Here is a 13,354-nt window from a genome sequence, read left to right as displayed (position 1 = left end):
AAGGAAGACGTGCATATTGAGGAAAATTATCCATTAAAAAAACTTATAATTAGAAGCGCGGTAAATTAACATAAAAAAGACATTTAAAAAAAGAAAACTAAATTAAACAACTGAAGGACATCAAACCCAAATAATTATGAATTTAAACAGGTTCGCACCTGCTCTTTGGAGTAATGTAAATTTTTTGGGAATTAAGTGTATTTTTTTTATTGCTACATAGAAGAAAATTAGAAAGTTAAAAAGAAAAACTTTTTGTCGCAACTCTTGTTATTGAGCTACAGTGTTCTAAACATGACCTTTTTGTACTCAAAATTTATTCAATGGATTGTTTGAATATTGCTTAACGTCTCTCTCGAGAATATTTCATTCATATGAAGACGTCACCACTGCCGGTGAAGGGCAGCAAAATTAGACCTATGCTCGGCGCTTATGGCCATTGAGTAGGGAGGGATCTTTATCGTGCCACACCTGTTCACTGACACGGGACCTCGGTTTTTGCAGTATCATCCGAAGGACCGTCCCATTTAGTCGCCTCTTACGACAAGCAAGGGGGTATTGAGGACCTATTCTAACCCGGATCCCCACTCGATTGAAATAATCTCGATTTGTCTGTTGGTATCAACACAACACAGCATAAGCAACATAAATCAATCATTACATAAGATAGGTAAATAAGATCATGTCTTCTAACACTACAGATAAAATCAAAGTACTGATAGTACTGAAAGACGATGGCGTGGGTTGCGAAAAGCTTAACTCAGGTGAACTTAAAACAGTACAGAGATAGTAATTACCTGAATAAGGAATGTAGCAATAATAATTTGATAATGGTAAAACAGGATATAAGAGTCAATAGATAGTTTATTAAATCCAAAAGAAGCATGTATACATGTGGTTTTAAAATGCAGTTTCCAAAATTGAATGAAGACCATGTCCTTTGAATGAGTAAATTTGTTTTCTCAGGAGAATAGAGGAATATGAAACTCATATCCATGCACTGTTTTCCTCTTGAGCTTGTAGGGAATATTTCAAAACTTTGAGAATGATCATACACCGTGTAAAATGGAGAATTGCATCAGAGTCTGTGGTCTTTCCATCTCGAAATAGCCATGTGATTCCATTCAAAACGTAGAGATCAAACTCAGAAGAAACATGCTATTTTTCTCATTACAGATCAAGGTATTAAACTTGTTTTGTTTCATGATCGAATTACCTGACAAGCAGGATTTATTGTGTACCCCTATTTATGAAATGGACAAACTAATATCATAACATGTACATGAATACTGTTTTTCAAAAGATATTTCAAATAAGTCATTTACTATGTGTTCAAAATATTCTTACATGAATTTTTAATCTCCATATTGTTCTCGCGCTTCAGATTGTTCTCGCGCTCTGTCATGTTGTTCCAAAATGACTTATAATAGATTCGTGAAGTTCTCAAACAATATCTCAAATATGCCTCATATAGTTGAAATAGTTCTAAAATTTTGATTACTGTCATACAATAAAAAAAATTCTCGTATATTCTAATTGCTGAAGTATTAGAATTCTCAATCATAAAGCCTTACACCTTGAAAAATAATTCATGGAATTCTCGAGTTTTCAGAAGATATCTTGATTCAGCTAGAGTGTCTTAGTCGTCTTTGTTCCTGTATATATTAAATATACATGCAATGTCAACTTCTCAATCAAATGACATTTCAGTCATGTAATCTCAATTAAGATTTATCAAACTCTCAAAAGTTCTCATATGTTCATATAAGTTCCTTCTAATTTAATCATTAAAATATTTTTCATGTTCATAGATTTGCAAATGCATGATGTTCATAAAATATATTTTCTAAAATATAGTGTTCAAGTTCTCAAAATATTTTGACTCAGTCAAAGCATATTGTATTTCAGTTGAGTATGTTCCCGACTTTCTGTAAATCTGTGTTCTATTTTCTCTCACATATACTTTTAATTTTAAATAATTAGTTATTCTTATCTTTAAATAGTTCAAAATTGTTCATGTGTTAAAAGTATTTTCATATAACGCATTATTCAATAATTATCTGAAATTTTGGAATTTTCAATAAAAATTATCAACTAATAGAATGTTGGAGTTATCAAAAAGCCATCTAGAGTAGAGTCATTCAGCATGTTTAGTGACACATCTAGAGTAGAGTCATTCAGCATGTTTAATTAACACATCGGCTTCTACGGAGTACATTCAGATTCAAGGTTGGCAGAGAAGGCGACGACTTTGATTACGACACCGTTATCTTATGCATATTTATGAACCGAGTAAAATACCAGTATTTCGGGATTAAAAAAAAAAAAAAAACAGTGAAAAAAGCTTTTCAAATACTTTTTACAATTATACACATATGATTTTGATAATAAAAATAAATCCATTTTCTTGATTTTTTGCCTGCAAAATTCCGCCGCTAGAGTCCCTCGCCCACTGTGGCCGATGGCGATAGCATAAGTCAGTGGCTGTAAATAGCCACCGTCTAAAAAAGAGTTTAATACTAGTAATAGAAATATAAATACTGACCTTTTTGCACTTGATATACGTTAAAATTCAAGATATCAAATTTGAGAGTTTAAAAGGACATAGTTAGGAATAATGTCAATTTCTAAAATTTCCCATAAGTTTCAAGATCCTGTGTTGAAGTTTAAAATGCAACTTTAAAAGTGGAGGTTAGAGACTAATTTTTTTAATTAATGGCGAAAATACTGAATTTTCATACAGAATTTTGAGTAAATTAATTTAAACTTTTTAAAGAATCGCTGTTCTGTTTGGAAAAATGTATCAACGAAATTAATAAATTGTAACATTTGAACTAGTTAAAAGTCCCAACTACTTGTATTATAAATTATGAAACTGAAATACACGCGTATAGGAGTATAAAAATAGAAGATATGTTGGATGAAACATAAACTGTAATATCAGGCAAATTTAGAACTTTTTGATTAACTAATCCCTCCGCCACGAACTATATAGTTCCTTCAAAACCCATTCAAAATTTTAATTGATACAATTTTTTTAACTGGATAGTATTCTGTAATAGATGTGTAATATGTTTGCATCAATGGGATCAGTTTTGAACCAGTAAATACTTAGTTGTATCACCCAGCGCAGTTGCGCTCAAAAGCTCAGGAGCTGACTTCCTGAAATATAGAAAAAAATGATAACGTACCATATTATGTTTTGTCTCCTGAGCAATTACTTAATATTTCGTATTTTGAGTTTAACGAAATAATTTCACAAGAAGAAATTAAGACATGTATTAAATCTCTCAAACAAAATGAATCAAGTTGTGGTGATATTATTAACGAATATATTAAAGGATCATTTGTACATATTTTACCACCATATATCTGTAACTTTTTAACAAGATATTTGCTTCAGGTGTATTTCCTTCGAAATGGCTATGCGGACAGATATTCCACTGTATAAAAGCAAAGGCAATGTAAATGACCCCCAATATTACAAACCTGTTACTTTATTAAGTTATATTGAAAAACTCTTTACGTCTATATCAAATGGAAAATTAATGATATGCAAATAATATGCAAATGATATGTAAATCATTGTAATTTAATATTAGAGAAGGAGGTGGTATTCCGTAAAGATCAGTCAACTGTTGATCATATATTCGTTTTATATTGTGATTATAGAGCTCTTTGAAATTAGTAACAAGAAAATCTATTGTGCTTTTGTCGATGACGAGAAAGCATTTGATTCTGTTAGGAGAATAGGTCTTTGGAATAAAATTGTGCTAAATGGTAACATTGAAGAAAAATGATTTAGATTAAATAATAATATGTATGATGGAATAAAAGCACAAATAAAGTTTAAATGGCAATTTTTCAGAACCATTTTCATGTCAACTGGGAGTAAGACAGGGTGAAAAATCCTCATTTCTATTTTCCATATATTGAAACGACTTGGAATCATTTTTAGAAACAAATATTGTTGATGTTTTGCAACATATTTCCGAATTGTTCTTGAATGAATTGCACATCTACGAAAAACTATTGATTCTTTTATATGCTGATGACACTTATATTTGTCGAATCACCTGAAAAGTTACAGAACACTCTAAATAGCTGTAACTATTATTGTGATTTCTAGCGCAGGTAAAACTAAAATTATGATGTTTGACAAGGGACATGCAAATAAGAGTTACCTTTCCTTCATATATGGTGGTTCCAATTTAGAAGTTGTAGACAGTTTTAGATACCTTGGTGTAACGTTTATAAATTCCGGAAGTTTTAAAATTAATATAAAAGATAGAATTTTAATAAAGCCACAAGAGCAATGTTTAACGCGATTGCAAGACGTAAGAACACAACTTATCTATTTATTGTTAGTTAGACTTATTTTACAAAATAATACAACTAATATCATTATACGGATGCAAGGTATGGAGTTAAAAAAATATTGAAAAAAAATGCATTTAAATGTTTGTAATGAGTTTGAGTATGGAGACAGCAAATGGAATGATACATGAGAAACTTGGGAGATGCCCTCTTTTAGTATGCTAGCGTTTTGTGCCAAACTTCATTTCTTTAGTAACATTGTTAGATTATCCCTCAAAACAAATCATTTAGTTTATACAAAATTGGTAAAATTTAATTCCAATTATCAAAAAATATATTAAATGAGTGTTGACTATATCATATTTGTGGATAACAGAATCTCTCTATCCTCTAATTTGGGCGAAACAGGAAGTTAAATTTATCTTTCTCCAAAAGCTGAAGATTAAATATTTTTCAAAGGTTCTCTGATATTCGAGAGTCATTTCACTATTCTGCTTCGAAATAACGCACTAATTTTATGTTTTAGATGTAATAAGTTTTAACTACCCATTTAATGTGGAAGATGGAATAATAATCCTCGAAGCCGAAGTGTGTTTTATTTGTGTAATCAAAACAAAGCAGGAGACAAATATCATTACATTTTTGAGTGTACACAATATATCATAAAAATTGCCAGAAACTGTCTATTGTCGTAAAATTTATCAAAGAATCCAAATATTATAGAATTCTACAAATTATTTACATCATCAAATCTTGCAATGCATCAGTAAAAGTTTCTGTAAATTTCTATTTGTTGTGAAGAAAAATATGGATCTTACGTAGCTTTAATGATCTTATTAGATTAAATTTTGAATCCCTGGTAATGTTCATTGGTTGATTTAATCTTTCTCCAAGTTTTTCATAGTATATAATAAAAGAATTTATTCCTGTACATGTTGTATATGCAGTATTCTGTATTTTTTAACCTCCTCTCTGTAATGTATGACTGTATATTTATGAGAATAAAGCAATGATTGATACCTTTAACACGTAGCTCTATGAGTTTAGTGTGTTTTTTAAATTCCTTTTAAATTACGTTGCGTCTGAACATGGCCTACATGACATGCTCTTCTGTGATCGAGATCTAAATTTAGATTTTAGATAGCTTCATTTGAAAGAATTGGACAGACCGTAAAGCAGAGTTTATTGTCAGTTTTGTTCAATTTACGAACATTGTTCATTTGATAGTATACATCGTTAAGTTATGAGACTCCTAGTACACCTTTTCTTTAGATGTTTTGAGATCATAGAATATTGAAATACTTCAGGAATAGGTATCATCTTTAATTTTTCTTATAAATTCGATGTTACGACAATGGAATCATTTATCTATCATCTTGCTACTGTTACAATTGTTTAGATAGTGTTTTTACTGTATCTCCTTTGTCTTACTATGCAAGGTGAATATAACGAACAGCGATCAATCTCATAACTCCTATAAGCAATACAAAATAGAGAGTTGGGCAAACACGGACCCCTGGACACACCAGAGGTGGGATCAGGTGCCTAGGAGGAGTAAGCATCCCCTGTTGACCGGTCACACCCGCCGTGAGCCCCATGTCCTGATCAGGTAAACGGAGTTATCCGCAGTCAAATCAGTGTGCCAAGAACGGCTTAACAATCGGTATGAAACACGTCAGACAGCATTTGACCCAATGCGAGGTTGTATTGACGAACTAGATCGTTATAACGACCATAGAATTTGCGAAATGCTGACTTCAATCGAGACTGTTGAAATCCCTGTACCATCAACTTGTTTGTCAGTAGCTTGCCTCGATTTAAAAACTGACTATACCCAGAACAAGCTCTTGCATATCGAATCAGTTGAGATATATAAACACCATATGCAGGTGATAATGGAATATTGCTACATAAGTGTGGGAAGTTGACGATGGAGAAGCTGAAATCATCCCGTTTGTCATACAGTTGAGTTGTCAGTTTGCCGTTAATGTCTACTTTCAATAAAATATCTAAGTATGAAGCAGAAGTGGACGACTCTGTGGTGTCCTTTATTTCGAGCTCACTGTGGGGTCATATTCGTACAAAATTTTACTCTGTTCCATTGAGAGTTTGAATACGTTCTTTGAAAAAAGCCGAAGCTAGTACATGCTTGGATGTTTGAACATCAGAATATAGACTGAATTCTATGATTATGAGTGTTGAAACCGCCGTGGGTTATGGATGATATTCCTTTCGGAACATGCCACCAATTCCTTAACAAACTCAAATTAACTAACAAAGGAATTGATGTTGTCAACATAAGCAACATTCCTCGCCATAAAAATGTTCAGTCTTGTATTCGAGCATATTTCAAGTTTAAGCCAACTCCCTGTATTTCCTACAAATATGCTTCTACTATTGCATCTAATGTAAAACTTATACGGCACCAACTTTGATGCACCAGATGCGCACCTCGACAAACAATGTCTCCCCAGCGATGCCCAACCGAAATACCCGAAATCCGAAACAACTATGAAGATTTAGATCCAAATATAGCCAAAAACAGCGTGCCAAACAAGTGGAGCCAAATTCGTCTAATCTATTTCAATTACATAATATGTACATGCAAACTGTGCAGTACCTAGATATAGACCATTTTATAAAAAATCCTCCATGTTTTTGTTCTTCTTCTTTCAACTATAGTTCAGCCGGACATGGCATTACTGGTGATGATATAGTTAAAAATGAGGACCTGAAATAACTTATTTTAAAAGGTACTAAATTCAGAGAATCTTGGTCTTTCAATTGGCGACAGAATTTCATTTCTATCATTAATTTTGTGGAGGATTATGCCATGCGATGGGCTAAATATGAAAAAGAACTTGATACCTTGTCAGAATGAATTAAAAGTATAAGCAGAATATGTAATTTTCGTATTTGTTAATCAACAAAAGTACATACCATCTATCCCTCTGTGTTTAGTAAACCAGAAGTGATAAAAGAAATATATATAGGTTACATTAGGATTATGTTTTGGTTCTAGCTGACAAAGCTTGTCACAGCATTGTCTTTGTAAGGCTCATTATTACAACTGTATTCCATATTTGGTAATCGTACTTATATTTCAACTGCTCTTTCAAAACATGCAATTCTATAAAATCATGCTTCCGGTTTAGACAAATTTAATATCCCAGTCAATGGGATGGATGGATATGTGTTATTGTATCTATACTGGATTCCCAAACTTCACGAAAACACTTACAAATGAAAATATATTGCTGAATCGAGTAAATGTTCTACCAAGCCCCTAGTTTTGCTCCTCACGAAAATATTAACAGCTGTGAAGGAGAAACTTCAAACGTACTGTGCTACAACAAATGCCAAATGTGATATAAATCAAATGTAAATTCTAAACATTCCAAAGATTTTTTTTTTAAGTAAATTTGAAATTGCTAATCTTTTCTCAAATCAACAACATAAAAACGGATGACTTTTAACACTATACACGACAATTCGTCGCGATAAATCGACGACTAGACTTTTTTGACATCATAGATATTTAGACGCTTGCTTCCTCAACACGAATGGAAAAAGGAAATATTCGTATTTAGTGATCAGTCATCCAAATCATCAAAAGTTACCTTGTTAAACACCACTCTGATTCTTTGTACAAAGTATCCTGCAGTTGAAATTGAAAATATGCTAGAGTTCCTCATTGAAAATGCCTTCGTAGTCTTTGGTGATCAGGTCTTCCAAAAGTTTGAATGAAATCCATGGGCATGGATTGTGCTCCTTTTGTTGACTGGCCTGATTTTATATTCTTATGAGGCAGAGTTTGTTCAAGGGCTTCTACGTGAGAAGAAAAATGTCTTCCTGTGGCCTTTAACTCTTCAACTCGAATTTAGAAGAGAAATATCGAACAATAATTCAGATGTCGATTCATATATCACAGTGAATTTGAAATAAAAGACACCATAGCGTCCTCCACATCTGCTTAGCGCTTAAATACTTTATTGAAAATAGACATTTACGACAAACTAAGAACCCAACTTTCAGCTTTTCCATCTTCAACTTCCCATAGCAGCAACATTCCAATATCACTTGCATATGGTGTTTCTGTCTCTCAAACGATTAAATACGTAAGAGTTTGATCTGAGTATAATTACTTTTTAAATCGAGGCAGGCTATTGAAAAAGAAGTTGATGGTGCAGGAGTTTCAGTAGTCTCGTTTAAAGTCAGCATTTTGCAGATCTGTTGTCGTTAAAACAATTTAGTCTGCCAATACAACCAGTCATTGAGTCAGATGCTGTCTGACTTGTTTCATACCGATTGTTAGACTGTTCTTTGCACACTGATTTGACTACGAATAACTCGGTTTACCTGATCAAGATAAAGAGCCCTTGATGGGCGCGACCGGCCGACACGGGATGCTTACTCCTCCTAGGTACGTGATCCCATCTCTGGTATATCCAGAGGTCTGTGTTTACCCAACTCTCTATTTGTATTGCTTAGAGGGGGTATTAGAATTATCTCTGTTCGTTATCTTCATCTTTCATTGATCACTGTTTGTTATCTACATCTTTCAATTTTTCTTTAAGCAACAGTTGTTTCCTTTTATTAATATATTCTTCAATACAGATTTGCAGGGAAAATATGCGGTCAAACCAATTCAAAGACTTTCTCTTTCGAATGTCAGGTTTTTCTTTCTTTAATTTGCTGTTGACTGATGTTCTGTTTCTTTGGAATAGTATCTAACTTAACTTTTTGCATGTTTAGATACTGGAGTGATAACTCTCTCAATTCAAATATTTTCAGAATTACCTGTAATAGAAAAATGCATTCATTCAAAATAAGACAGGATAATACCTGTAATAAAAACAATAATTATCACTTACAGTTGCGGATTTAGAAGAGTTAAGGACATTGTTACACATTTTGGTTGAATATTTTCACCAAAATAGGTCTGCTATTGAGGCATAAAATCCCACCATTTGTACATTAAAGTTACGATCTTGGGTCGTCTTGCACTCCTTTGAAAATAGTCTTAAACTAAAGATTGTGCCTGTTGATGTGCTTACATCATAGTTGAAGTCAAAGTAAAATGCAGTTGGTTTTCCTACGACTTCAACTGGTATTCTTTAGGTTATTTCAATACATACTGTCAAGCCCTTTCGCCAATTTTATAAAAAAAAAATAACGTTTACGCTGCCCTTCTGTGTAGTTTTTGATAATAGTTTGCAGTACATGGCCTGGTTTTTCGAAAGGTGGTTAACTTTAACACAGAGTTAACTCGGTGTTAACTTCTGTGTTAAAGTTAACCATGTGATTAACTGTTTTTCAAAATGCGAGTTTGCGTTAACACTGTGTTAACGTTGTGTTAACTTTAATCCACCTCCAGTACCTGTGTTAAGTCTCAACACAGTGGTTAAAAATAGCCATCGACTTCATTTTCTGTCCGCCTCAGACCAAAAATCATGAAAATTTCAAAGGCTTAGACATTGTGAGGTGTGTATTGATGCTGAACTATTACGGTGTGTTGTTTATGTTGTCATAAATTGATATATTCCTCAAATCTCATAAAATTTACCTAAGGGGAACAGCTAATGGAAAAAACTAGTACAGTTGGATGATGGTGTTACACTTTTCTGTCAGTGGCAATATCTTGCACGCATCTATAGATACTTTCGGCATAAACTTTCAATGGGGGGTGGTGGTCAATAAAACTCGTATTATATTCACTTATATGAAATCCTGCAACAGGACCCATGCTTAAGATGTAATTTTACCTAATTTTTGGCTTTCAAATGTCAAAGCGTATGCAGGCCCTTAGTTCATGATGATAATCTCCATTGAAACACCAACTTTAAAAACACTATCGTCTGCACTGGCCTTGACCTTTTGAAAATCCCTTGTATCATTTACAACTGATTCAAATGAAGATCTGCATGCATGAAACGTACATGCAAGTATTTTCTTTGTTGAAGGCTATCTAATAAGAACAGTATTCAATTCAGGCTAATACAGAATAGTTGTTAACACAAACTTAGGAAAAAGAGTTTTTCATTGGTGATATTCCAGATTAATCTCCCTTAGTAGAAATGGAGTGGTGGATCAAGTGTTATGTTTAAAATAAAAAGAATATTAAAATGAATGCATAAAAAGAACATAGATATAAAATGCTATAGATATGTATGTGAACAGACTATCATAAGGTAAATTTATTTATCCTTTTCTTCATGAATATATTAACTGTTTTGGGGGAAATAAGACTTTTAAAGAGTATTAAATAAAAGAAAGTTAGATATTCTTAGAAATTTATAATTTTTTATAGACTAGCATCGTCGTTAAACCCCTCCCATAAATTTTGTCCAATTATGAATCAAACAATATAGAAAACCATATGTTTTATTTCCTAGTTTAAAACATGTAGCACCTCACCCCCTTATTTCTGACAACATACGTTTACTGTTATTTTTACATGCAAAGTCTGGCACCCCCCTTTTTCATATCATAGCTCCAGTGACTGGTAGTTGAAATGTAAGCTTGAACTGAACCCGTATATTTTACTGATAAAGGATCAAACCGACCCCCTCCCCCATCACGCAACTTAGGATTTTATGTTCGGCTCGTACAGAACAACTCATTTTAGGGGGGGGGGGGGGGGTATAAATTATTTTGTTTTGGCTTGTCAGGTATTTTCAGACAATTGTGAAGTCAACTTGTTGGACTCCCTATAAACCACCACTTTGATAAACTATGCAATGAGCCTGCTTTCTACAACATAGGCACCGTTTTTCTCAACTAGGCTTCTAACGGCCTAGTATATATTATTATATCTAATACCTCTATGATTATTCAAATCGAATAGACTAATAAATACATTTATACAAGTATAAGTGCATGGCTCACAGTCACTGCCATGTATTTCGAAACAAAACAATACATGAACATTTCATCATCTATCTCCCACAAACAAGACTTTTATTTACTCCTGCATTCTTATTGTTTACATAGGAAGTACATGTGCATTATGGGTAATCAAATGATTAGCAAGTGGTTAACTCGGTTAACACAGTGTTAACTAACCAATGTGTTAAATTGCTTTCGAAAAACAGAATTTAACCATTGTGTTAGCTAATCACTTGGTTAGGAGTTAACACTGCGTTAAACTTAACCACTGTGTTAAAGTTAACCAGCTTTCGAAAAACCGGGCCATATCTACAGTCGTTACACATTGTTACCCTGCTTCTTTCATCAATCTTCTTTTCTAGATAATTAATTCTAATGATCAAAGTATTGTTGAATAGTGTGCTTTGCACTATAAAACAAAATCACGTATCTCTAGTTGATACACAAAGGTAATTTTTTGGGAACATTGACAATGTAATGTTTCGATCATTCTCTATCTCTGATGCATGTACATTGTAGAATAAAAAAAGATTTAAATGTCTGCTTCAAGAGTGTTTGTTTTCTGATTTAAACAAGTTTGCATTTATATGGATGTCTCTATTACTTTAGTGTTTTTTTTTTAAATACCTTTTGAATTACGTGGTATCTGAATTTGGCTGACATGTCATACTACTCTGTGATCGAGATCTAAATTAAGATCTTAATTAGCTTCATTTGAAAGAATTGAACAGACCGTAAAGCAGTGCGTAGTGTCATTTTTGTCCACTTTGCGAATGTATACATGTCGTAGCCATCTTTAAGCATGGAGCTCTTCTCATACCGTTTCTTTGAGAGATATTCTGAGAACATGAAGTATTGAAATGTTTCAAGAATAGGCCCAGTTATCATCTGTGATTATTCTAAAAAAAATATTACGTCAAGACCAATGGATTTATTTATATATCACCTTGAAGCGGTTTTGATTGTTTGGACGATGTTTCATTTACCGATATGCCATCTTTATGTAAGTGTATTTCCTTTCTTTTTCTCTCTTTCGAATAAGTACTACCGGTTATAGGAGCATACTAATAATTGTTTGCAGATGCAGGTCTGGAAGGGTTATGGGCATTGCCCTCCCCTACTTAATTGAAAATTTTCATTAATTTTTTTTTATGTGATTGAGGTCTACAATTCTACTGTTTGGACATTAATGGTGTCATCTTGGATCGTCATGCACCCCTTTGCACCCCTCGGCAAGTCTCGCGAATAAATACACCATAGCAACTCGTTGGATAAACCAAATATCACAACACGGAATATAGATATCCTCTATCTATTTTTGGTGCATGTATATTGTAGAATAAAAAGATTTGAATGTCTGCTGGAAGAGCTGTTTCTTTTCTGGTTTAAACAAGTTTACATTTATTTAGATCTCTTTAGTACTTAAGTGTGTTTTTTTTAAATACCTTTTGAATTACGTGGTGCCTGAATTTGGATGACATGGCATACTACTCTGTGATCGAGATCTAAATTTAGATTTTAAATAGTCTATTGTCAGTTTTGTCCATGTGCTCACTTTGCAAGTGTATGGTTGGCATCGTTAAGATATGTAGCTCTTAGTATACTGTTTCCTTGAGAGGTATTTTGAGATCATGAAATATTGAAATGTTTCAAGAATATACCCAGTTATCATCTGTAATTATTCTTAAGGACATGCGGGACGATGTGGCCAGAAAAAGTTAGTCAATAAATATTTTTTTTTTTTTCATGAACCAACAACAGGATGTTTGTTTTTACAATGTGTATGAATTTCATGGCCACTTTCTAGGTTTACAAGGGAGAATAATAAGCTTTAAATTACCCCCCTTTTCGAAAATTGTGAATTTTACAAGATCATACCGATTTTCAATTCAAAAAGATAATTTGATAGCAGTTTTATCTATATCTTTTACAATAATCTTTAGAATATATGCAAAATATATAATCACATGCTTAAACATAACCATATAATAAGAAACTGGGAAAATTTAAGGATTTGGGGTGTAAATTAATACTCAAAAACAGGGTAGTCCAGATTCTAAATGAAGCACTGCTAAAAAATCTGTCAATAATGTTTTTTACAAACACTGAAATTAGACGATTTTCTTATGACCCAACTTCCTGTAGAAATATG

General features: G+C 32.9%; 1 protein-coding gene across 1 annotated transcript in view; it reads left to right on the top strand.

Annotated features, from left to right (window-relative positions):
- The first annotated feature begins 11,976 nt into the window (after nucleotides 1-11,976).
- The window catches only part of LOC125653396 (uncharacterized), a 157,990-nt gene continuing 156,612 nt past the window's right edge, over nucleotides 11,977-13,354 (top strand). Inside the window, exon 1 of the mRNA XM_056142840.1 lies at nucleotides 11,977-12,205. The gene's annotated coding sequence lies outside the window, so the exon portion shown is untranslated. The remainder of the gene's footprint in view (nucleotides 12,206-13,354) is intronic.

The sequence above is a fragment of the Ostrea edulis genome, chromosome 7 (genome assembly GCF_947568905.1).
Source record: "Ostrea edulis chromosome 7, xbOstEdul1.1, whole genome shotgun sequence".
Taxonomy (NCBI): domain Eukaryota; kingdom Metazoa; phylum Mollusca; class Bivalvia; order Ostreida; family Ostreidae; genus Ostrea; species Ostrea edulis.
The sequence above is the reverse complement of the archived record's forward strand: the minus strand, read 5'-3'. Positions and strand labels throughout refer to the sequence as shown.